The sequence below is a fragment of the Balearica regulorum genome, chromosome 4 (genome assembly GCF_011004875.1).
Source record: "Balearica regulorum gibbericeps isolate bBalReg1 chromosome 4, bBalReg1.pri, whole genome shotgun sequence".
Classification (NCBI taxonomy): Eukaryota; Metazoa; Chordata; class Aves; order Gruiformes; family Gruidae; genus Balearica; species Balearica regulorum.
Genome location: NC_046187.1, coordinates 4,362,164 through 4,388,909, shown reverse-complemented (window position 1 = coordinate 4,388,909; position 26,746 = coordinate 4,362,164). Strand labels below are relative to the sequence as shown.

At 43.3% G+C, this 26,746-nt stretch overlaps 1 long non-coding RNA gene across 1 annotated transcript; it reads left to right on the top strand.

Annotated features, from left to right (window-relative positions):
• The first annotated feature begins 2,036 nt into the window (after positions 1 to 2,036).
• On the top strand, positions 2,037 to 12,033 carry LOC142601530 (uncharacterized). Its single transcript, XR_012835047.1, has 5 exons — positions 2,037 to 2,940; positions 7,499 to 7,671; positions 8,189 to 8,382; positions 9,391 to 10,896; positions 11,977 to 12,033. It is a non-coding gene; the product is annotated as an uncharacterized LOC142601530 (long non-coding RNA).
• The last annotated feature ends 14,713 nt before the right edge of the window (positions 12,034 to 26,746 follow it).

The window sequence follows — 26,746 nt, the reverse complement described above, 5'->3', positions numbered from 1 at the left end:
GAAATCTGTCAGGCAAAATTTGTTAGGTTTTTCGCAGTTCTGATTTCTCTATCCCCGAGAGTGTCTTTGCTAAGAGAAAGCATTGATTTTTGCCATCCGGCACACACACGTATGAATATGATTCATTCTACCCCATTCCTCAGAATAACTTTTGTGAGTTGTTATCCCTGCTAAAATGAGCCTTTTCACAGTTCTGTATTTCCACCTAGCACACACACCATAAAATTACAGAAGTGAAATAAACTTTCCCTGGCTTGAGAAGAAATTTTATGTTGTTGTAGGGGACTCTTTCTGAAGAAACAATGGTTAGCCTTATATTACATTAATTTATATGTAAACCCAGCACCATAATTATTTGGTGTAACTTTAGGGTCAACACAAGCAAGCATAAACAGTTTGAACCAAAGGTCCACTTCACACCGTTATAGTAAAGTAAAGTAAAAAGTATCTATTGAAGGCCGGATTCCACCACACTAACAACAAATTTCAAAATCAGGCTAAAAAAAAATAGGGGCTTGTTCAATGGTAAAACCACAATGTTTCTTTGTGTTAGGATTTCCTGAAGTGTCTACTCCTTCAGCTTTGGTTAATAGATTAAAGCAAGTGCAACATTTTGGTAAACATTTTTAAGATGTATGTATTTTATACATTAAATTGGTGAACACGAATGTATGCTAAATAACTAGGGATTCTACAAAGTGAAACAAAATTTAGCCCAGCAAGACTTAGTAAGAAAATACTTGTGTATTTTTCTGGAAAATAGGTAAAGCTGAAAAAATACCCTTTCAGGTGAGAAACAGTATTCTCGTAGCTATGACAGTAAGGTCCTGATAGTCAGAAAAAAAAGGTGAAACAGAAGCTGATAGGGAACGTGTTTGGGCTGGCTAAGAATAGCAGCTGTACGGGACACAGGCTGCAATCTCTCACTCTCATTTCTGTCTAGAAGTAAGACTTATGCTCTAATAGGAAAAATTGCTGAAGGTTGAGGAACCTCAGTTCCACAGAAAATAGGCAACGCGCACTTTTCTTTTTTTTCATTAGGGGAAACAAATTGTTTTACCAAGTGAACTATCAATTGTTTAGACATGGGAATTGCAAGTAAAGGGCTGAAACAAGAAGGTACCAGCTGAGAATCTCTCCAGCAGGAGCACTGGAAGCCCTGCAGAAATGTTATTAAAAACCCCCCAATAATCAAAAACTTGCATTTCATAATGGAGAAAGAAATAAAATCTTCTGTAAAGTATGACAAGCTTTTCTGACCAATTAACCTATAGTAAAGATGTTCTGACATGGCAAAAATTCAGAGGCAAAGACTGCTAAGGACACGGGCTACTGAAGAAATTCTATAAAATTGATTGTATACTACATGGAGACCTTAGTCATCATTTTGTCTTATTGCAATGTCTCTTATTCCTTCAGTTCAGTTAAACCTGCAAACAATTCAACCTCTAGAGCTTTAATATTTTTAAAGAGACACTCATGTACAGAAGATGTCTTAAGGTGTTTGTTCCGTCAGGCTGGGTTTGATATCCTTATTAAAAAATATATATGGCTCACTTGATGAGAAAATCTTCTTCAGAGAGAAGGATTTTTCTTCAGCTTAAAATCTGAAATATAAAATCAAGTATAAAAAAGTGAAGAGGCAAGTCGTGAAGCAAGGGACAGAAAAGAAAAATGACTGTGAACATGTTCTACTGAAACTTCTAGTGTTTATGAGGAAAAGTAAAGCTAAATTTTCTGTTAGCAAGCTAATTAGATTTATTTATTATATTGAGGGATTTTGAGCGAAACCTGAAGAAATAACTTGAAGAAGAAAACTTATTTGGAAAGCTGCAATCATAAATGTATATCTTTTTTTGATGGAATAATGAAGAGGTAAACAGAAAGGAGGCCGATGACCTTAGGGCTTGTATTTTAACAGAGAGCAGAAGATGCTTTAGCACATAAAAAAGAAAAACAAACCACAGCACTCTCGAGTTTTAACTTGTTAAATAGCTGTGGTCGGACTCTGGCTGGTTTTGTTACGGGCATGGCTGGGCAGGCCCAAGTAGCAAAATACTAATGAGTGGTGGGTGAATACCACGTGGATGAAGTTCTGGGCGCCGGAAGGGAGCACGTAGTGCTGCTTTTTGCACCCTGCCACCTGAAAGCACCAAAAATTGCAGCATGTGGGGACAGCTGGGAGCACAAGTTGGGAGCTGAAAGTTTCAGCAGCGTGCACACTGATTCTTTCATACACGTATATAAGTGTGTGTACGTATATATTCAAAAAGCACAAACAAAAGTCCTCGTGTTGCATCCTGAAATCCTGGAGCGTTAACCTGACTTGGTGAGATCTTCCATTTCTGTGCATCATTTCTAGCCTATCCCGTGCTGACGTGTGTGGTGAAGAGTGACATCAGGCGCTGGCTGCCGGCCCGCCTGGTAGCAGGAGACGGTTGCGATAGGAGCCAGAGGACGAGCCGCAGAGCCCTCCCCGGGACAGGCATCAGGCAGATGGCCTGGCAGCCATCCTACGCCGCCGACGGGCAGCCCGGCATCTGGGGCCTCGTATTCGAATGACGGCACATATTTCATTTAACATTTTCTAGCAGGCATTGGGAAAGGATGCACCTGTAGAGGATGGCTGTAGCATTCACAAGAAATGCTATAAATGAAGGCAAAGTTTTAAAAGCTGAAGCTTTGAGACATTCACCTTTAAGAAAGCTTGATGCAAATTTTTCCTTCATGTTAATAATAATTTTCCCTTTCAGTGGCAGCTGGGTCAATATTTTTCTTTGGTGCTACAACTTCCTACAAAAGAAATGTTTTCTAGGTACAGACTTGGAAGGAAAACAACATTATATTCCAAATTATTTTTTAAAAAGCTGCAGTTATCACAAAATCAAAAAGCGTGGACCTTGGACACTGCTGCTGGAGTGGTTCATGGGAAGAATCCAGGTAAATATGAAATGGGCAGGTTAATCTTCCAGCTATTATTGTGAACTCTGATGCCAGATTTTGACTGCAAATATGAGTGGCGATGTGGCTGAAGCAGATCGAACAGGCAAAGGTCGCCTGTGTCTAAGTAAGTGCAGTAGCGCCGCGGTGATTATCTTCACCTCGCCACTGCGATACATTGAGGGGGACGATAAATCCTCTGTTTGATGCGCACTTCCTGCTCAGAAAACTACCTCCTGCATCTTCTGCGCTGTCGTATTTTATTCCTGGGCAGAGGATTGGCTTTGGAGCACTGTTTGGTTAGATGAGGATCTTGCTGATAAGGCGTATGAGTGGTGCTTCCAAGACAGCCGTTCAATTTTCAGATACATCATTGAACTTCAGTATGATTTTGAACCAGTTCTATATGAGCTTCATCAATAAAATGCTTGATCATCAAAAGTAGGAAACAGTAAATGATCATTCAGCAAATTTGGAAGATGGGTGCAATTACTCAGATAGAAAATGCCAGGCTTTATATTGTTCCATTCGATCATGATGGGTGATGTTATGAAATAAAAGGTCATCACTGGTATTACAATCTCTTACAGGTTTTTTAATAGAAATATTCTGTGAGACGATTTTAAAATACACGCACTTATCAAGTACCACATAATGAGGTAATGCTGAGTACTGTATGCTGCATAAAAAAGAGAAACTCAATCTGGCCAAAGAAATTCAAAGAGAAATGGATTATATCCACAGAAACCTGAGCATATATTTAACTCTGCAATATCCATAGCAAGCAGAGATTTTCGACGTCTTGTAAGAAGATGAGCAAAAGTAAGGTTTGACTCCACTGATTTTCATTAGGATTTACGTGCCCAGCAACATGAAGATCCCATCCAAGAAGAACTAAGTTTATTTTTATGTTGGAAAAGCAGAGCCTTATTTTCCCATATTGCAGGACATGTTTACTACCAAGCCTGCTTAAAAAAAAATTAAAACCATGAAGTCAGATTTTCAGCTGTGCAGAACTTTGCCTGAGGGGGAAGACAGGAATGAAAACATGGCTGTATGTCATCTTTTGCTGCAGAACTCTGTACTTTCCTGAGTATAATTCTGACTTAAAATCTGCTCTTGAATATTAATCTCCACTCTTCCTCACTACAGAGTGGACTGGCCATTTTAATGATGATGTTATCATTATTTCCAACTCCAGAATTCCTTGTTAAGAGTTAAAATACTAAATACTAAGATACTGAAATTGAGAATAAATACTTTGATAATATTTTGCAGTCACTTGCTCTGGTTGTTAAAGTAAGATTTAATGGATTGCAGAAAAGAAATGGAAGAAATCGTAAGAGAGCATTTCTTCATGAAGCTCTGGTGTGCAAAACTATTAAAATTATGACCTGAGAACCATAATTTTATTTGTCCCTTTAGCCTTAAGTGGTCCCAAATGATCTGCCTTCCTTGTTTACCACAAACCATCATGAATTCAGAAACAGATGATATATCAAATGTCAGCTAGAAACTGAAACACGGGAGGTTCTGTCCAAACATAAGGAAAAACATTTTTCTGGTGAGGATGATTGAGCACTGGCAGAGGTTGCCCAGAGAGGCTGTGGAGTCTCCATCCTTGGAGATATTCAGAAGCCATCTGGGCATGGTCCTGGGCACCCTGCTGTGGGGGACTCTGCTTGAGCAGGGAGGTTGGACCACATCACCTCCAGAGGTGCCTTCCAACCTCAGCCATTCTGTCATTCTGTGAATACTTATCTAATCTACCAAAAGTTGAGACCGGCTCGGTATCTTCATAGATAGAACATGAAAGAAATGAAATAAATCATTTTATTTTAGCCCTGCTAAAATGATAGCAAATCTGGAAATTTCAGTTCATTTCATTTACTTTACAAACTCACTAAATATGGCACACAACAATCCGCAGTCCCAAACCTGAAATTTTCCAAGGTTAAAGTGACAAAACTGCAGAAAGTCAGGCCATTCTGCCAGTTGAGTACTTTGCCTACACCAGTCATTGTTTTATTGTTAGCTCTTTCCTTGGTAGAATGTTAAAATTCCCCAAAATATATTTAAGTAAAGCGGGTGTCTGTTGGTGTTTGCCACTGATGCTTGTAGGGGAAAGGGGTCTTCTGGGGGGCCATAAGGATCAGTGAACTCTCACTCTACAGTCTTGGTAATGCTGTATCACATCTATTTTATTTGAGTTTCTGATCCATTTTGACAACCTCTTACATATTCCTGTCTTAAAGGTCAAACCTGCTTCTAGCCAGCGATAACTGACAAATGAAAATATCGGTGTTTTAGAAAAATGACAACCATAATAGGTTAATCTCATCTTTATCAACTGAACTTGATAGGATGCTCTTGAAAAGTGATTGGGGATATTCACCATGAGCATTTCTGAGTCTGTGAAAAGCTCAACTTAAGCTTCCGTTATAACAGACTGTAAAACCGATCAATGTGATATCTGAAAAATATTGGTGGATCAAGGCAGATGCCAAGTTTTCACAGCCACTTAGGATTACTCTATCAATGAACTTGACTGCATAACTGAATCTGCAAAGGTGCCCTCCAGAACAGAACAGTTTTTTAAAGGAAGTTACTGTCAAAAGAGCTCCAAAAAAAGTACATTGTATTTTTCTAATATGTGTTTCTGGATCTGAATAATAGACAAAGGAATTTTAAAATGTCTTGGAAAAGACATCAACAAAGTCAGTATATTTCAGGTACGTCCATAGTGGCATTGCAGGTTTAGCTGGTGTCTTCGCTTTAGTAAAATTAATACAAATACAAAGATTGAGAACAAGGACGATTGGCATAAAGAACAGGAAAACTAAATGGCCCACAATTCTTGGTGAGAAACATCTCTGGGAACGATGGTTCACTGTTTCCCACAGTTCAAGAACTAAGGGCCGCCACATGACATTACCACGTGACGGGTTGAAAAATGAGAGGTACTTAACCCACTGAACGTACCACCACGGGCTGCTGCTGATGCAGGAAGCTCACATGAATTCAAAGAGCAATCAATCAGATATTCATGGGAAGAAAAAAAAAACAAACTTACTAAAGAGAAATCTCTGCTATGACCCAGTAAATTTCCAAGAAAAAGAGGACTGTATCCTGGGAGAGACCAGGCCAGTCCTCACAATAATGTGGTTGTAGCCTTAAGCTCTCCAGACATCCTTTACGGGTCGCTGCCAGAGACTCGTTACTGGGCTAGGCAGACCAAATGATATGGCTACATATTTTTCCTGGCTTCTTGTGGCTGTATTTTACTGCTCTGATTTAGGATCCTAGATGACACCCGCTAAATTACAGCTTTTGTGTAGGAAAACACGTTGCTTTTATGCTGAGTAAGAAATAGTCCATCTGTTGGGAAAAAAAAATATTGTAATTTACATAAACATTCTTAAAAGGTACTTTCCCTCCAATATGCCTGTTTGTCTGTGTTCCTCAATAGCCAAATGAGTTTGGGGCTATAGAATCATAGAATCATTTAGATTGGAAAAGACCCTTAAGGTCATCAAGTCCAACCGTAAATATGTTTACCCTTTGCCATGATCAGAAGGGAACTTGAAAAATTTTTTTTTTTTTTTTGAGTCTTTGAAATAAACTGATAGGACATCTCCATCCCTTATCATAACCAAACTTGCCATTTCACTCCCAATTTTTGCCAGGGTCCGAGCGTGGAACACAGAGCATCTCAGCATGATTTGTTCCTATAAGTGGGAATGAGAGTGGGAAGAGTCGAATTCAAATCGGAAGGGATTTCTCTCAAAATTTAACATGCTTTTAAAGGCTCTAGAAATAACAGTGTTTCATAGCTGCACCTACCCTTGATATAATCTTGCCCTGATTCAGAAAAATGACTAAGCATGTGTTCAATTTGAAACGTGCCCATGTTTTTTCAGCCAAGAGAAAAAAAAGGAAACATCGCAAAACACTGAAGTAAATGCCTGCACATACAATGACACTTTTCACCATTGGGTATGTATGTCTCCATTGTTCTGCAGAAGGTGTCCTAGAAGTAGCCTCAAAAGGACAGACGATATTTTTGTATCAAACGGGGTTTGGGCTGCCCACAAAGATAATATGGTGTTGGGTCTTGGGAGTGCTGTGCACCTCAGGGTCTTCAAAGTCTAGGCCAGCTCAGGAGGGATGTAACACGTCATCCTGTCTACAATATATTCGCTTTGAAAGCTGAGAAAGAAAATACAGAATTTAAAAAAAAAAAAAAAAAAGTAATCTAACTGTAAAGGATCAATCTAAAAATGATATACAGAAAAAATTAAGTATGCCACTTCATAAATAATATTAAAGAAAACAAACAGTAAATTGAAATTATTCTTTACGAATGCAGTTCAGAAAGAGTTACTGTCAGAGCTGTACCCTTCTGCTGCAAAAAGCAGTCATTGTAGATGCTGTAAAAATGCTGAATACAATTTATAGATTCACTTTTATTATCTTAAGATGACACTAACATGGTACCATGATTATTAATTATAACAGTGTAAAAACCATCTGTGACTTGGCTTCTCTTTATTGACAGAAAAGATGTGCTGAAGGCTGCAGTAACGTATGGATAGTTTCATTCACCACTATATTACTCCAATTTTCAACTGATGTAACATAATATCACAGCAGCATGAATATGAAGTACCACAGCGGGGAGTCAGTCCTCTTCCCTGCATTATTCCAGAACAATAAGCAGATGACATATGGGTAATAGCATTATGGGCTCTGGGAGAGCTGGTAAAATGTAAAATAAGAAACAGCATCTTTTAAGCAGTTCCACAAAGTTTAATTTTAAAGGTGTGATCTTACAGCTGTCCAGCAGATGCCCACTAAATATTAGAAAGGCAAATGGTGGTAGTCCAGGTCACCCTCCCAGTAATTGGGCAGTCTGGACGGTCTAAAGCGAATTCCTGTCCTTGTCCAAGTCAACTGCAAATTGGGTGTGGGTGTGGATTTGGATGGGGGGATGACTCCGTCCTCCAAGTGCAGTCTATCACAATTACTCACAGTCTGCGCTTCACATTGCTTAGAGAAGTGCCAAAGCTAAAACCAGACCTTAATCTGACTAAATAAATTTAATAATCTCCTCCTTTAATATTTTTTTTTTTTTTTGAGGAAATCCTAATTGACTTTGGTTTTACATAACCAGAGTTAATCCAAAATACGTCTCTTCAGGCCACTTTCAGTCCCTGTATAGCTCATAAACCTTTTTTTTTTTTTAAAGTCTTTCTCCTTGCTAGTAAAAAAATGAAAGGCGTGAGAGATACTGTTAAGTGGAGCTCAGCGAAGGCCAATTGCAAAGTTCTTCACTATCACCTTGGAAATAATGAGGGAAAATATTGCCCAACAGATGGGAGATTGAACTGATGAAGATGCCTTGTGAGGAATGTATAAAGAATTATTACATATAGAAACCAAGTGAGTATTGAGGATGTAACCTGGAGATTCACTATAGACATTCTCCCCAAACGTAGGAAGAAGCATTTTCTAATATTATTAGAGATTATTAGTATTGCTATTATTACTGCTGTTATCATTATAACTTTCACCCCAGGGCTCAGGTCTGCAACAACAACAATTTCTACAAGGTTATATCAGGATTGCTGAACGTTTCCTTTTCTGCTCAGCGATGCTCAACAGTCTTATTTCTGGTCAAAATAATTTTAGTGGGAACTATGAAGCATAAAAATAACGAGACCAATTTTCATAAAGACATTCCCTTGTGAATGCAGTGTGCAGTCACAGCAGAGCAGTGGCAGCATCTCACCGTTTGTGCTTCCAAAGCAAAAAAGTGTTAATGGTGCTGAAAAAATACCCTGGTTGAATCTGTGTCCAGTTCAGGTCATCCTTGCTCAGGAAAGAGGAATTCAAACAAAAAGATTAGCATTGAAGGGCCAACAGGATTTTAAGTAGAAATGGAAGTCTGTGATTCTGAAAGACACTCAGAAAGCTAAGTTTGGTAGAGGCAGTCTAAAAAGGGATATGTATCCTGTTTAATACGTATGTTGTAGGAAGAAACGTGCAAGATGAAGGACAAGCTGGCAAATTAAATACAGTTTGGGGAGAAAATCAGAAAAGCAGTTTACTAATATCTCTGGACCGGCCTTCTAATTTCTGCAATGACGGAAAATATTTTAAGATGGATCTTGAGAAGTTCCTGGTGGGTCTAGCTTGACACTGGTGGTACTGGGGTCCCGCAGACTGGCTTTGGCCACCCAGAAGCTGCTATCTGTTTCTGTACAGTTGTCGGTGGAGGTTGTGCAGCCAGACACGTACGTGCTCAGGTATGTGCCCGTGGTTGCCTTTCGGTCCAGTTCCAAAGGGAGCCTGGGACCTGGTCCCACTCAAATGCTTTTCTTCTGTTGGCAGCTACGGCACAGCTCTGAAAGATTTCTAACATGGACCAGTCTCTTTGCTTTCTCTCAGGGACCTAAATGAGCCTCAGTTTCTAGCAAGAAGGGGATTACAACAAACTGTGTTCTTTCTCCCGTTATTGGATTCCCAGCTGTAGAAAGAATTAAGCAATGAGGTGAAATAATTGTTTAAAATTACTGAAAATCAATCTTGATCACAACCTCAAAACTGAGAATCATGATCATTATATTTGCATTCTCATGAATGTACATGAAGTTATTGTTGTGTACCAGAGTATATATTTGTGTATTAACTTTATCAAATTTAAGTGTTTGTGATATCTCAGTGAGCATGAAATGTAGTTACTTGGTTGCACCTGTTCATAATAATTGGATTCAATATTCATGAATGATTTTCCAGTAACCATGTGCATGAGCAACGATCATTAAGACAGGCTTCCCGCTCCCCAAATGTTGTACTGCAAGTGATCTGTGAGCTCTGTGAAAACAAAGGTTTATAAAATATCAGCTGACATTTTGAAATGTATGCGCAGGTGATATTGCTTCTCTTGGCCAGGGTAACAAATCCCTGCTTGTTTACAGATGGGAATTCGCCTCCATGTAGCAATTAGGAATGATGGTAAATTGAAAGGGATGCTATCTAAATTAAAAAAGATCATGCTAAAACTAACAACTGTTAAGTGAGCTGAACCAGAAGCAGCCTGGAAAAGGCAGAGGATGAAAATATTGAAAGTTAAATGTGCCAAGACTGGCAAAAGTTGAAAAGCAAAAATCCAAGTAAGCAGAAGAAAACATAAACCTCAAAGATAAGAGGATTATTTAATTTACCTTGTAGTAATGAAATAAATAGTTTGTCTTCCAAGAGACCTTTGTTTATCCCTGGGCTTACCCGTCCTCATCCAGAAATATGTAAAAGGTCGTGGGCCAAATGAGAATCCTGTTTGATAGTCCTGGTAGGAGTAGCACCTCAGGTTAGGTGAGAGCGTGTAGCTCGGGGAAGTGTCCACGCAGGGTGTGATGTGAAGGTGGCCAGGGACACTGGCATTCATACACCCCGCTCCGGTCAGATTAAAAAAACTTTATTCCAATCTCACATGTCGGTTCCTGTTAGATCAGATTATTATAATCCCTATACTGGGTGAAATGGCGTCCAAACAATATTTCTATTCTCAATTTGTCTAGTTCATCTTTTCCTGATAACTGTAATGGTTCAGATGTAAGTAATTATGTGAAGATTGAGATATGGTGTCCAAGAAACCCAGTATCCAGGCTGGAAGATCACTTACAGTAAAATTTGCACTGCTCTAAACACATTCTGGTTATCAACACTGTGGATGAAAAATAAATATTAAATATTAAATCTAATATTAAGGTTTGGTAGCCACACATGTACTGCACGGAGGAGCTATTCCTCGATGCGGCATGAGCCAGCTATGGCCACATAGCCACGCAAGAGTGGACTCCAGCACGGCCTTCCTTCACTCTGTTTGAAATCAGGAAGAACTAGAGTCTTTCATTAACTTCAAAAGGCTTTCGGCAGGTGCCCAGCTGCCTCACAGTGTGTATTGAGGGAAGTCTTCAGTCCTAAAAGTACGTGGTAGTGCTGCTGGCTAATTAGAAACTGGCACAGCTGGGTCACGGCGGGGCTAAAACTGAGTGTCCAGGGTATTATCCAATGGCTTTTACTAAAAATGTAACAGTCTTGAGATCGCTTTGTGTAAAGCAAGCACAGCTTCCCGCGAGTAGGTGCGCCTCTTTGCAGCGATTACACCGGCACTGTGGCTAGCAGGTTGTGCATCATGGATGCCTGAAGATCAGGATGAAAAGCCAGTCTTTTTCTCCTCTCCTTGCACCTCTGCTTAGGTTACCATCTTTCTGTTTGGGATTTCCTGGATAGAAGGAAATCTAATACACCGGTAGTTAGCCCAGTGTTTATAAGATATATTGGATTTACTGCAAATGAACAGATGATGTCCAGTAAGGCCAGTATTTCTGGAAGAGTATACTGACTTCTTGCAATTGATTTGTACAGGCAAGTCACACGTTTCTGGATGGAGCTTAGCTTGTAGAGTTCCTGTGACTCCTCTTAGTTAAATGCCAAACCTCATTGCAGATAACATTTCCTATCGGGGGGGGAGAAAAAAAAAAAAAAAAAAGATGATGCCGTGAGATGCATCCAAATTTAGGATAGCCCTTTCTAGGACAATAGCATATCGTAAAAGTATACAAAACTTAGAGGTTTTGCCTTGCACATGTTGAATGAGTGTCTGGACGTGTCTAAATTGTTCCACCAACCTTTAAATGTCCTCTGAATCGCATCTGATCCAGCATCAGATGGTACAGGGAGTAGGCAGTTCCCACTGAGGTGCACAGTTTGAAAGATCCTATAAACAGCTGAGGTTTGGCTCACCTCTGCTTTACTCTAACTTCACGTTGCTGTGATTCCACTGAAAAAAAAGCAGACGTATCAGGAAGGTCTAAAATGACACATAGGTTGATCCAAGAGCAGCGAAAAGTAGGAAAAAGACACTTTAACCCCACGGACTGCTATTTCCTCGTATTCTAAGAAAGGGCAAAGCAAGCTTCAGCGGTAATTTCTGTTTTGGTGACATTTTACAACAATGTGTATTTTCTACAGGTGAAGACTTGGAAAAAAGAACAGCTCCATTTTGCGATCTGATAAAGACCAAAGCAATTAGCAGTCAGTTCCGTGGATAAGCAGTCGGTCAGGGTAAGCCTGCACACTGGGGAAATTCCAGAAATGCCAGAAATTCCAAAATCCCAGAGTGACCCTGCTGGGATTGCACAGAATATCTAATACAATGGTTATCAGTTACTTACGGACGCAGAAGGCTCTAGAAATTGAAATAATATTTAATTAAGCAATTGGCCTTTAGGTTGGCAAAGAGATTTCTTTTTTTCTTTCCTCTGCTTTAATGCGATTTCCCCTTAACAAGAGTAGTCAGAGTCCGTAGAAATGAACAGCACAGAAAGCAGACTGAAGTTGTGCTACATAGGCAACTATAGAAAACTGTCAGTTTATTCAAAAAAAAGAAGAGGAAAAAGAGTTTTCAAGGATATCGAAGTTTGGCTTTTTACCTAAGTGCCACGCCAAACATGCAGTCTATTTTTTTGTCCCTCGTTAGCTATATTTTTGGCTCACAAATATAAGTACTGACAAAATAATTTTTCTTAAAGAACACAGCTATGTATTGATCCTGAACTTTGACAACTCATGAGTTTCAGAGCCACAACTGACCTCCGATTCAGTATTCATCATTTTTGAAAACTACTCATGAATTGTATCAACTTGTTTCACAGCTTCAGCTCCAAAAATTATGAACTTCAGATCATACAGAATGATGAAGGAACAGAATGCAATTTGTTTTGCCGTTATCTATTTGATAAAAATGCGTCCCATGCTAATGTCATGAGGAAAGATGACAGCAGGCTTTAACGCCAAAAGTGGAACAGGTTGGATTTAGGTTATGGTAATGAGATTAGACTGAGACAAAATAGAAGATAATACAAGTAGAAGATCTTGTGGATAAATACAGGGATTTCTGTAATGGAAAGCTAAATATGCAACGATTGCGTATCGTTTCTAATTTATCACTTTCATCTCCTTCTGCTTTTGAAATCTAGTTAGTGGTGTAATATTGGCCTAGAGTTTTAAGGAAGAAAATGTCAGCAGGCATTATTAATCTTATTTATATAAAATAGTATAAAAAAAAGTAAAGGAAAACAACATTGTTTGTCTTTGTTTTGAAGCCTGCAGATACTGTGGTTATTTTGCATAATGCATATTGATATCAGTTGCTGTGGGTTTTTTAAACCTAAAATGAATATTAAACGCTCACGGCCAGTGTCTTAATAGTGCTGAAGGACTACAGAGCGAGTTCTCCACCTCAGTGACAGCATCCCTGGCTGCCCACGTGGCGCCGCGTAACGCCCGCAGTGCCAGTCCCCGCTTGGGCACTCACATCTTTCGCCCTCTCTTTGCAAAGCCTGCTGTGCTTCAGGAGAAAGGTGCCCCCAGGTGAATTTTACAGAATCATCGAATGGTTTGGGTTGGAAGGGCCCATGAAAGGTCATCTAGTCCAACCCCCCTGCAATGAGCAGGGACCTCTTCAACTCCATCAGGTTGCTCAGAGCCCCGTCCAACCTGACCCTGAATGTTCCCAGGCATGGGGCATCTACCACCTCTCTGGGCAACCCGTGCCAGTGGCTCACATCACACGAAGTCATACCTACAAACCTTTGCCCGTAAATCAATGTCTGGAGCTGCTGCCACCACCCCCGTCATGGGTGGCATCCCATCCCATCCCATCCCATCCCATCCCATCCCATCCCACGTACTTGGTGTCTTGTAAGGGCAAGCTCCTCCAAGTTCCTGTTTCCCAGGCGCATTTCGCTATCTGTGTTGGCTGGCAAACGGCTCGTTGTCAAAGAAGGATTAAGGAAACCACACGTGGGCCTTGTGATTCCATTTACTACCATTGTAAGAACTGTGTGAGAAACAATACAACGAGGTCAGCTGTATTTTGAACAGTTTCTAGTAAAAGGAAGGCCATGCTTCTTTTTTTCTCAACTGTACTTTGGCAGGCGCCAGCCCACTTTTGTGGGGTTCTGTTAGAAAAAGGGTCCTGACATTTTCTGTCGAAAACGGAGCTATTGCATTCTTTTTTATTTTGAGGGAAAAAAATATCTTGGTTTCTTTTGTAGCTATGTAAACCTTGTTTACATGAAAGATAGCTCCCCATGTTTTTGTGTGGTTTGCTTTTTTTTTTTCCCCCCACAGTAATGCTCTAAGCAGAAGGGAAAAATGCTCTGCAGTTCTCCAGAACTGAAATACTAAATAACTTTTTCTCATTGTTTGTTTTAATTTCTAGAGATTTTGCTAAAAGCATTAAAGATCAAAATTCTTTTTTTTCATTATTGATAGAGGGTATATTTTTCGCTAGCGGAGACTAGCAGGATCTGTAAGTTATATTCATTTTGATGTTCTTTCAAGTTTTTTAACCTACTTTTGCAGTTTTTTTCATCTGTGGACACTGAGATAAATGAAATGCAACTCATTCCACTGTCTCATACAGAAATTCAGACGCTGATTTCAAGCAGTAAACATCTGATCTTTTTAGGTGTTGAAAATAACAACCCCTCTTAAAACTGTTCCATCTGAGTTATTCTGAACTTTTTCTCTGGCACCTCATCTCGCACTGGCTCACATAAGTCTCGCGCTTCTCGATGTATTGGAAACAATAAATTCAATGTGACTTTGTGAAGAAAAATTGATAGACTGATTATAGCATGCCAGCTATAAATTCAGCGACGAACCAACCAGTTTTCATCACACTGCCGCTTGCTGAAGGGAGAAATTCACACGTCGGAAAACTTCAGATCCCATAATGCACATAATGTAACTTTAAATATTCTCTCTCCTGCTTTCTTAGTAATATACGCTAACACAGTAATGTTTACGTTAGGGATGGGCTTGAGCTACAAACAGCAGATTCAGCTTTTGCTTTCATCTAGAAACTTGCAAAATTTTAAGATGAACTTATATCACAGTCCCAAACAGCATATGTGATGGGGAAAAAAAAATCCACTGAGAAAAGAAAAATACAGCTATTCTATAGTCTTTGGTGGATGCAATTCTGGACTAACAGACATAAACAGTGAAACTGTGGGAATTATAATTGATTTTATAGCTTTTAAATAATGTTTCTCAGTATTATTGCATAGTTCCACTTATACAAAGGCTGTAAGCTGAATTTCTTTTTAGCTTTCTATGCATGCTGAATATTTTGAAGATTTTTTTAAAATTAAATGAAATGTAGTTTGCTAGCAGTTGGCAGACCCTTAAGCTTGGAAAAACATGGAAAGAGCAGCCTGGTTAACTCAAGCAGAAATTGCCCTAACGGGATGACATCTGATTCTTCAAGGTTTTAAAAGCATCTGTCTCGGTGGATACCTCCAAGACAGACTCACTCCAAGTGCTACAGGACAATTCAGAGGTGCAGAGTGATCTGAGAAACCACTAAATGGGAGGCAAAGATGAAAAGATAAAAAAAAAAAAAAGAGTGGGTGATTTTTCTCTTCTGGGGGATGGGAATAATGAGTTACACAAGTTGGGTTAATGCCAAGTTTTCCTTCAAAAGTGTACAGAAATAGAAAATATGCATTTCATGTTCAAATTAAGAAAAGCAGATTTTTTAGGGGATGAAAAATTGTAGAAAAGACTGCTTGAAAAATCAGAGACAATTAAGGGAAACAGGGACATCTTACTGAATTTCTTTAGCTGCAGTAAGGGGATTTGCTACAGCGAACACTACACCTCCTCCTTGCATTCAGGGACCATCCAAAGCCGCAGAAGAAGCTCGGTCTCTGCTATGCACAGCCATGTTTGTGGGGTTCAGGAGGAAGAAACCTGCAGGGAAATGGGGTACCCCAAAATGGTACCCTACCATCTGTACCCCCCCCCCAGGACGTGTGGGGTGATACAGCGATGCTGGAAGAGTCCCTCGCGCTCAGCTGTGCTCTGCGGCAGGAAGAGGCAGCGAGGCACGTGCTCTCGCGGGTTTTGGAGCCGGATCCGACGCTCTCTCCGAAAACCACCACGGGGAGCAGCACGGGGGGGGGTGCACGTGGAGCACATCTGTATTGACTGGTGTCTGGCTGTTGCCCCACTGGCACACGTTGTAGGGACCAGCGGCAGCGTTCTGCCTGTTTCTTGCCTTCTTACCTCTTTTGAAAACCAGCTGCAGAGGACACCAGTCGGGGCTGAGCAGTGGACTTTCGAAAATTTCCGTTTCAAATACTGAAAAAATATTTTAATACTTTTGTTGTCCTCTTCAGCTGAGTGTGTGGAATGGGGTGGCTAATGTGTACAGTCCAACAACTCTTCTCCCATGCATCTGGGATGCTTATGCCACCGAGTTTGGATCAACTACTATACAGCTGCTGCTGGCTAAGTGTGGTCACCAGGCCCTTGCAGAGCAGTTCTGTTAGATAAAAATCACAAAGCTACAGAGAGTGATTTAAAAGTTGGGATTTTTTTGGTTTGGTGTTTGGTTGGTTGGGGGGGTTCTTATTAAGGAAACACATTTAAAAAATTTCAAATGGCTCACGTCTCATCAGAGGGTTGCATAAGTTATCTACAGCCACTTGGTTTCCAAATGTGACACAACACAAAGGTCAGTAAGATGAGCATCCCACCTGAAATGTGGCATTATGCATTAATTTCTTCAATTACATATATGGTGCCTACCGTATAGATGTAAAACTGTATGGTGAGCTTTTAGTGCTTCTGCAGTGACAGTGGATGAAGACACAGTGCCTGCAATTTTGGTTGTATCCCACACAGCTGACTTGTCAGGTAGCCTTAAATGTGCTGGTGCCACGTAACAAACCACTATCAGCGACTCCTTCAATTTTTCTTCATAATTGAGATAACAATAGTAGTCTAACATATGGAAGCATGCTGAGTTCATTTGTAGGAAACATTTTCAAATATTACTGAAAAAACTACCTAAAAAAAAATTTCCTGTGTGATTGATTGAAAATGCACACACATGTTCTGTGCGAACGCTACTCCGAAAACATGCACGTGTGTCTTTTCAACTCTTAGAGGAGATAAAACAGCCAGCACTCTCTGGTGTTTACTCTGCCAATATTTAATATCGGTGATAGCTCTCATTCTTCTTCCGTTATTAAATGCTGTCCTTAATCTCAATCTGAATTATTGGCGTACACTCCAAACCAGGATGAATGCAGGACTCCTGAGAGTGATGGATGACCTCGGTGCTTCAGTTCTGGGTGCCTCGCATGGCACGTACATAGATCTGGCTTTCCATTTGTTGAGCGTTTAAACTTTGTAAATATTTTGCAGAGATCTGTGGCTTAGTCTCCTCAAATATATGCCAAATAACCTCTACTTTTTGTTTTAAAGCATAATGGTAAATAAGGTTAACAACATACCAACCAACCCCTTCTCTCACTTTTTTGTTTTCCTTTTAAGTTATTTTAAGTGTCTGATCTTTCAGTCTCAATATCACAGTGCCATAAGGATCTGCTTTGGCTCTTTGCTTTGTGCCGTTATATTTCATGTGTTTAGAATGACCTTCTACCTCCATTAAATTACGTATGATCTAGTTTCTCAGCAGGGCCATTTATGATCATTTGTCTCAGATTTTATGTATTGCTTTTCATTGTCCATCTCAGAAATTGTCCTACTTGCACTGAATAAAAAGTGACAAGAGGTGATGGAGTACATTGTTAGAAACGCTTTGGAGATTCTTGATTCCAGAAATTTTAGTTTATGAGTCCCGTAATGTATTTTTTTAAACTTGTGTTTGGATGCTATACTGTCACTAAAAAAAGTGGCCCCTGCCCAGCTTCTCTTGCCTTATTTTCCAAGGAAGACTATGCTGCCGGGACTGGGAAGAGATAGGAGACCACAAAAAGGGAAGGAAGATGCCTCCAAAGTGGGACACATTTAAAAAGGCGCAATGAAGAAGAACAGGGGAAGGGTCTTCAGTGAAGGCTGCTGGAAATGGTGCAGCCTTGTGACAAATCTCACGCTCCATCCGCATTGGGGAAACATTTGCAAACTCGCAGGTGAGTGAGCACCACCGAAAAGGTAACTTTTAGTGACTCTTCTGCTATCCCCTTCTCCACGTGCAAGCATTGCATGACGATGTTTAAGAGAGGGGATGGAGTATCACTCTTAATAATGTGACGTACCATAATGTTACTGTGATGTTTAGAAACTCTTGAACTCAGCTCCTTCACAGAGAAGACAAACGTCATCTAGACAACCTAGTTTTGATGTGAATTTGCCAGTTTATAACTGTATTGCAAAGGCACGGCGTGGCTAATGCTGGGACTCTCAAATGTTTTTCCGTCTACCCCAACACTGAAATAAAAAAAATGAAGTAAAAATCTGCCTTCAGTTCTGTCACTTAGAAAGAGCTGACAGATCAATAGGAGGTTCACGTAGTGCTACGGCTGGAGGGCCCAGAGCCTTTAATACGCCCTCAGCAAGGTCTTGCTCCAGTCCCACACACCTCTTTAAAACCAGCGCCAGGCGCAGCGGGGGGGATTTCACGCACGTGTTCTCAGGCTGAACGTGTCTTCCGAGGGCTTAGGCTCTTTCTGGACCCCTGCAGAAGGCTGAATTTTATCCAAGTGCCGACCACATTCCCTGCACAGTCCAGTTTCCTGACTTGGGTGCATTTGGGAACCTCTACCTATTTGTATTTATTCTTGTCTTTTCTAGTATTCTCCACCACATTCATTGCTTGGAAAAGGTTACTCGGAACAGCCTGTCTTAGCATTTTAGCAGTCTCTTGAATAAAACCCTGCTGGCTTTCTCTGCTTCACGACGATTTGGTTTTGTTTTTCTATGACTGACAGCTCCGCGCGTTGCGTTCGATAGGGACCATTTGCAGAGCACATGTGAAAAAGAGTAAGTGGCTTTTTTCCCTTTTGGTGTGCCAGCTTTAGCTCTTACTCGGAGCAAACCGAGGGAGCCCAGTTACCATGCCTCTGCATAAACAGACCAAGTCTGCGCTGAGGCTCAGGGGAGACCTCATCGCTCTCTACAACTACCTGAAAGGAGGTGGTAGGCAGGTGGGGGTTGGTCTCTTCTCCCAAGTAACAAGCGATAGGACGAGAGGAAATAGCCTCGACTTGCACCAGGGGAGGTTTAGATTGGATATTAGGGAAAATTTCCTCACCGAACGGGTTGTCACTCACTGGAACAGGCTGCCCGGGGAAGTGGTGGCGTCACCATCCCTGGAGGGATTTAAAAGATGTGTAGATGTGGTGCTTGGGGACATGGTTGAGTGGTGGACTCGGCAGTGCTAGGTTAACATTTGCACTCAATGATCTTACGGGTCTTTTCCAACCTAAATGATTCTATGAGTCTATGATTTTTTTCCTCTGTTTCATAAATTAAAATGCACAGTGTGAACATAATTAAGGGCTGCTTGTAAATATAAAAACCTGAAGCCACATCCATAATAGACTTCAAACACGGAGAAAGTATCAATATTTTTATTTGTGTTCTATGCGATAACTGGCAAATCCATAACTGCAGAATTAAATAATAAATACGTAAACAGACCAGACAGTTTGAATACTGCAGATACAGATCAGAGATACAGTAGGTAGGAAGTGAAGAAAAGCATATCAGTCTTCGCAGATGCTGCGCTGATTCTATGAGGCCATCTTAAGTAAACCTTGATACTGCTTTCCATTGCACTTCAATGGGACCACGCAAGACAAAAGCAAGCCTCAGTCAAAGGGTAAAAGTACTAAATAAATGAGTAAGTTCAGAGTTGCTTTTTCTGCTTCAGGACCGAGTTTGTAATAAATTGAATCAATAAGGGTTTTCATCGTTTTGGGAACAGTTGGCTGTAGGGTGTGTGAGTGGTCCGATTTCTGTGCTAATTTCGTTGTCTTCAGAGATTAGAAAGACTGGAGGAATAACTGTTTTGAGATTACTGTCTATCCCGTTTCTGGCAAAGGTCACTAAGGTGTGGGGTTTTTAAAAATCGTAATAATTTCATTTATGATAAATTATGCAACAGAAAACATCTTTCTCCTACAGGTTTATCAGTTTATTAAGCAATTGAGTCTGATATTTCTTCTTGTTCTTCTTTGCTCTTACGATGAATAGGAGGCAAAACAGAGAATTTGTTTCTTTAGGGTACTTTGGGAACGCCCTAACACATTAGAACAACCACCATAGATAAATCCAAAATTAAGTCTGAGGCTCATCTAATTTTTCAAGGATCAATGAAAAATGTGTGAGTGTCATTTCTTGTAGACAGTTATATTTGTTTCCTGCTGTTCTACCATAAGCTTTCTTTTATTATTTTTATCTCCTGTGAAAGCAAAATTGAATATGTCCAGAAAATAAACGCAATACAGCAGAAGAAAAACTCAAAAGGTTGTGAAGTGAAACAAAATCTGGAACACCGGTTGTTTAATTATATAGAATTAATGTAAACATGAATAACATCTTAGCTAACTATTTTTCATGCCACATTAGCTTTTCTGTAGGGAGGAAAAAGTATTCTCTGATGCTTGAAATGCAAATGTTTCAAATGTACATCTGTGCATATTCCCTGTTAACCACAATTAAGGTAATTTATTTTTTTTTTATTCTTGCCAGGAATGATGATGCAGTCAATATTTGTATTATTTCTGAAACTGCCACTTGCAGTTATTAAGTAATGGCTCTTTCTCTTCCCATTGCCAAAAACGTTCTCCCATTGCCACTGAAAATTTTGATTCAGCACAGAAACGGAGTTAAATTAAAGTGTAAGTGGTGTCCAACTCACATCTAGGAGACCTACACACATGCTTTATAATTATACAAAGAAAGGGAGAGGGTATTTGCATCTCAAATGTAAGAGACCTTCAGGTGGCTTGTTTATCGTTGTTGTCATCCCAGTAGCCATAAATGATCTGAGTGGGTTTAATGTTAACAAAATCTCTGAATATCCCACTGTACGCACACATTAAAATATTTTCCCTTTAGAGCAATCTGACCCTTTACCAACCTCCCAACGGCCATGAAAATAAACTGCAGTACAAATTATGCTAAAAAAATCAAAGGGTGAGAGTAAAATTCATATCTGCAGAATTCTTAATTTGTGCTAGCGGCCATCTGGCGTTGCTCTCCCTTGGGATAGTGACCTTCCTCTCTTCTCTGTCGGTATTTCGTTCACTTACCTCTTTGGTTGCCACGCTGGCATATGAATGCTGCGTTTTATTTTTTAACATTATTTTTCTTTCTTTCTCTCTGTATGGAACTGTACACCTTCTTTTAGAGTAGGAATTTCCATAACTGCAGCTCTACTAATAGAAATACAACACGGTCTCGCTTACTAAACACTCAGTGTGGGCAAGTACCTTCAGCTCCAAGGAGCAGCACGGGGAGAAGAAGGAACCAGAGGCACCCTCAGAGGCATCTTCAAGCACCGTCCTCCGACACGTTCCCATGGTTGCCTGTACCCAAACCCCAGGTCTTCGTGGTCTGCAGAAACGGGTTCCCTTAAGGGAACAAGGGGCCATAACATCTACATCCCACAGTCTGTCCATGGTTGAAGTGATTATTTTTTTTTTTTTTTTTGTTGTTACTTCAATAGTAAATATCTCCCTATTGGGCTTAATCAGAAAAACCCCAAAAGTTACACCCCCTTTTCCCCTCGGGTGAGGCAAAAAAACCCAGAGCTTCACCAGCGAAGCGCAGGCGGCACCAACCCCGGCTGGAGAGCCACAGATGTTACGTATGTGGTGCATACGTCTTTCCACCTCGCTGAGCAATACATCAAAGCTGGCTGACCTGCTCAAGTTACTCACAGAAAACTAAACTACCTTGTCCCTTCCTAATACACTTCGAATGGAAAAGGTCTATCTGATTGCCTTCTAAAGGTCACAGTAAGTAAAGGAAAGTTGGCTCCTTTTTTTCTGCTTTTATTATTTGGCTTAACTGCTCTATTTGTTCCAGTCCCTGCTGTGGAGAACAAGCATTTGATCAGTTATGAAGCAAGGAGTTACCAGTCCCTGTATCAAGAAAATGGTAGAAGAATGCTATTGTCAGCCCTAAGCGTGAAGACTCAGATTGTGAAGCCAACGTGACTAAATGCAGCCTTGCGAGCAGCAGGGCTGTAGTTGTCCTTCAGGAGGTATCTCACCATGGGTTCACGAACTTGTGCCTGTACAAATAAGCCTGGCGCCCTCCACAGATACTTACCAACATCACCAAATTGACAACTGCTTGCTATTTCACGCTTCCAGAAAACAACTGTCCTCTCTGGAAACTCTCTAGAAATCCAGCACATCCCTTCTCAGGTGCTGTAGCTCCATAAGCTGCCTTAACTTCGTCTGCTGCTTTCAGCTGACACTAAGCAAGGTACGTCCTTGTCCTGTGCCAGTGAGGTGAAGGGAGCAAGCACCAGCGAGGTGATTCAATCTCTCTTGATCCTATCATTTCACATTTTAAGCAGCTCACTGACATTCCTTTTTTCTTTGGAATAAGTACATTTTTTGTCGCCATTGTTCTTTCAGACCAATCATCCATACATGTTTGGGATCATGCAGGAACTGAATTGGTCAACGGACAAATAGTAAGAATAATAATACAATAAACATACAGAATAAACCAGGTGTCCAGGCAGTGAAGATGAGCATGGTTTCATTAAAGTTAATGGCATTTCTTGCTCGCGAGAACTTGTTTACCCCAACTGGAAGTTAAATCTTTGTCCAACTAGCGTAATAAATACAAGTACACTAAAACTTTATACGCTAAAAGTCTACACATCTTCCATGTACAGGCCATGATCTTGTACAGACAGGATTATACTAAGTGAAATCCTGATCCTACTGAAGTCGGCAGAGTAGTTTTCATTCTCTGTCATCGTTATCCGCGTTTTGGTTTTCTTCACTGATAATTATGCAGCCGTAGTATAACATAAAGGCGAGATATTCTAGGTGGGGTTAATGGGATCGTGCACTACATGGCTGACTATTTTGTATCGTGAGCTAATTTCAAGGTAAATGTCTGAGAAACTCGTTCCTTAACATTTAGGGGCATTGCAGGAAAACTGACCTAATGGCGCCAACAGAAAATCTTTGGCTGGCTTTAGTGAAGCTCAGGTTTTGCCCCATTTAATTTAACTCAATACTGCAGCTATAGTAGGAAAAGGTTAAAGTCTTCAGCTGAACTTCATTCTGATTGTAATTAATTAAAAGCTGAAATCCATAGGCAAAACTCAGGACTTGTTATGAAGGTAGGAAACAAAACCAGAAAATGTTTTGATGCTGCAAAGCCAACAGAGGTCCAAAGATGCTGTTCCAAGGGCAGCAACACCACCACACATCCTTGGTAAAAAGGTATTGTGTTAGGTTTGCGTGGCAAGGTTTTGGTAGCTGGGGGGGCTGCAGGGGTGGCTTCTGTGAGAAGCTGCCAGCACCTTCCCCTGTGTCTGACAGAGCCGATGCCAGCCGGCTCCAAGAGGGACCCACCGCTGGCCAAGGCCCAGACAATCGGCACCTCTGGGATAACGCGTTTATAAAGAGAAAACCAGTCAGAGAGAGCTTTTGCAGGTGGAGAGAGGAGTGAGAAGATGTGAGAAACTCTGCAGACCCCCAGGTCAGTGCAGGAGGAGGGGCAGGAGGTGCTCCAGGCGCCGGAGCAGAGATCCCCCTGCAGCCCGTGGAGGAGGATGATGATGGAGCAGGCTGTCCCCCTGCAGCCCATGGAGGGAGGATGAGGGGGTGCAGAGATTCCACCTGCAGCCCGTGGAGGACCCCACGCCGGAGCAGGTGGAGGCACCTGAAGGAGGCTGTGACCCCGTGGGGGCCCCACACTGGAGCAGTTGGTGAAGGACTGTCTCCCGTGAGAGGGACCCCACGCTGGAGCAGGGGAACGATGAGAGGAGTCCTCACCCCGAGGATGAAGAAGCAGCAGAAACACCGTGTGCTGAACTGACCGTAACCCCCATTCCCCGTCCCCCTGTGCCGCTGGGGGGGAGGGAGAGAAATGGGGAGTGAAGTTGGGTCTGGGGGGGAGGGAGGGGTGGGGGGACGGGGCCTGAGATTTGGGGTTATTGCTCATTGCTCTGCTGTGTTTTGCTCGGTAATAAATCAGATGAATTTCTCAGTTCAGTCTGGTTTGCCCGTGACGACAATTAGTGAGTGATCTCTCCCTGCCCTTCTCTCGACCCACCCCGTTTCGTTACACCTTTCCTCCCCCGTCCAGCGCAGGCTGGACACCGACAGAGCGGCTCTGGGGGGCACCTGGCCCCCAGCCCGGGTCACCCCACCACCACGACGTCAGCAGCCCGCCTGAAAGCGGCGTCGGTGTTCGACGGCCGTTCAGCGAACCCCGCGGATTCGCTTTCAGTCCTCCAAGGCAATACGGTCTGGGGGAGTTCACTGGGGAAAAAATAACGAGGAGTCGAGGTGGGATATTCAGGCCTAGCTTTGCAAATGCCTTTTGGCGTCGTCGCCCCCGAGATGAGCCCCGTCTCGGGAGCGGCCCGACGCCTGGGCGCTTGTCTTTTTGGCTGGAAGTTGGCGAGGGCAGCAGTATTTTTAACGCTCCGGAGTCGGACTCCCGTTGCACGAGGATGCCGGTGCTCATCCGCCAGCCCACGTCCCTCCCTCGCCAGCCCTGGGCCCCGGCACGTGGCTGCCTGCCCCCCAGGAGAGGGTCCCCCGACAGCCGGGGCGGTGGGGGAGGAAGGGTGCCGGACGGCGGGCTGGGAGCCGCCGCGGCCGCGCAGAGGGGGACGGGCAGAGCCGGGGAGCCGGGAGTGGGCTGCGGGGCTTGGGACGGCCGAGCCCCGGCGCCCCGGCCCGGATTTGGTGCCTGGGGGAGAAACGGGGCGGGGGGAGGTTTGTCCCCCAGCCCGCCGTCGGTGGGAGAACTGCGCTGGGGTGGGTTATCGGGGCAAAGCCCCTCGGTCTTCTCCTGTAGCGACGGGTGGATGGATGGGTGGATGGGTGGATGGATGGGTGGGTGGATGGATGGATGGGTGGATGGATGGATAGATAGCTGCCCACCCCCTTGCATCACCACCCAACACTATGATGTCATCGCACATCACAACCATCTGCCTTCTATACCTGGGGGAACCGCAGCGGGGCCCCCACAAAGCCAGGACCAGCAGCAGCAGCAGCAGGCATGGCCAGCTTCCAGCGTGGCCGCAGCCGCCGCCGGAGCAGCCGCCGGAGGGGACTCCGCACCAGGCGGCGGCGGCAGCTGACCTACAGCCGGAGGAGGCGAGGCCGAGGTGGGCTGAAAGCGGGGGGCCATCCCCAGACGCCACTGGGATGTCCCGGGGAGGCGGCGGTGGGCGATGGAGGGGCGGCGAGGCAGGAGGAGCGGGGTGGGGAGACTCATGGGCGGCTCCATTCTCCCCCAGGTCGCCGATCTCCGATGAGGAAGAGGATGAGGAGCAGGAGGAGGGCACCATAATTACGGCACCTGCATCCTACCATGCAGGGGTGTCCCGGCCATCCACTGCCGCCTGCCTGGGAGGTGACACGCCGTCCCTGGAAGCCGGAGCCTCCTGCCCGAGGAACCCTCCCCTCAGCCTGCGAATAAACTGCTGAACCCACGTCCTGGCCTCGCCTGGTCGTTAGCCGGTGGCTAGTGGCCACGGGCTGAGCCCTGGGGTGCTCCTCACCCCCGCCAAGCCCATCTCCGTGGGGAACAGCAGCCCCCGACGTCCTCCCCAAAAGCATCCCAAAGGCCCTTTTGTCCCCACCCCATGCTCAGCACCGCCGGAGGAATCCACCGTGGCCAGGGCCTTTCCCCACGGCGTGCCCCGGGGTTCGGGGGGACGCTGCCGCACCCGGAGGTGCCTTTTGGAGAAACCCCCGCAACAAATCTTTAGCGGGAGGACGGGAGAGGGAGGGGAAAAGAGCCGCCCCCCCCAGTGCCCCCACGGGGCTTGTTCTCCGCTCCCGGGGACGAGCGGGAAGCCTGGGAAGGGCTGCGTGCCCACGAGCGGGGTGCGGAGGGACGGGCGGAAGCCAAAACCTGCCCCCCTGCAGCTGGGTCCGTCCCGTCACCCCACGGGCAGCTCTGGCTGAGGCCCAGCTCCGGTTTGCAGCCGCCCCGAGTCTGGGGCCAGACGCTGCCCCGGCCCCGGGGTGAGGAGCCGCGGGGTGGGGGGTACACCCCCCCACGGGGCATCGCGGCACGGGCACCCCTGGCAGCTGCGGGGCACAGGTAGAGGAGACGTATAGCTGTAGGTATAGATATATAGCTAGCTATGGAGACAGCTGTGCCCCCCGGCTGCCTTGCTGGCTCCCCGTGCCGTGAAGGCACTAAAAGCCGCCCGAGCGGGGCGGCAGCCCGAGGCCCCAGAACCTGCCCCCTCCCCAAAGGGTGCTCTGCACCTCGGGGAGCTCGCTGCTGCTGGGCTCTCGCTTTTGGGCATGTATTTATTTGGGCACGGCTGGTTTGGGGCCTTTCTGTTTGGTTGGGGGGTTTGGGTGTTTGTTTTGGTTGTGGGCTGTATTTTTTCCCAGGCAGGTGCTTTGCGGGGTCAGTTTTGCTGCTTCAGCAGCTTTTTCCCCACCAGCAGCTGCCCGTGGGGTGGGGTGAGGGGCTGCTGCTCCCTTGGCTGCTTTTGCACCTCTGCCTCTTCGTTTTGTGCTTTGTTTCATTCGCTCTCTTTTTTCTCTCTTTGAAGTTATTTTCCTGTTTTATCTTCTTTCCTTTTTCTTTTACTTTTCTTTTTACGTTTTCTGTTTTTTCTCTTTTAATTTTTTTCTCCTTATTTCATGTTTTCTCTCTTTTTTCTCTTTATTTCATGTTTTTTCTCTTTTTTCTCTTTATTTCATGTTTTTTCCTCTTTTTTTCTCCTTATTTCATGTTT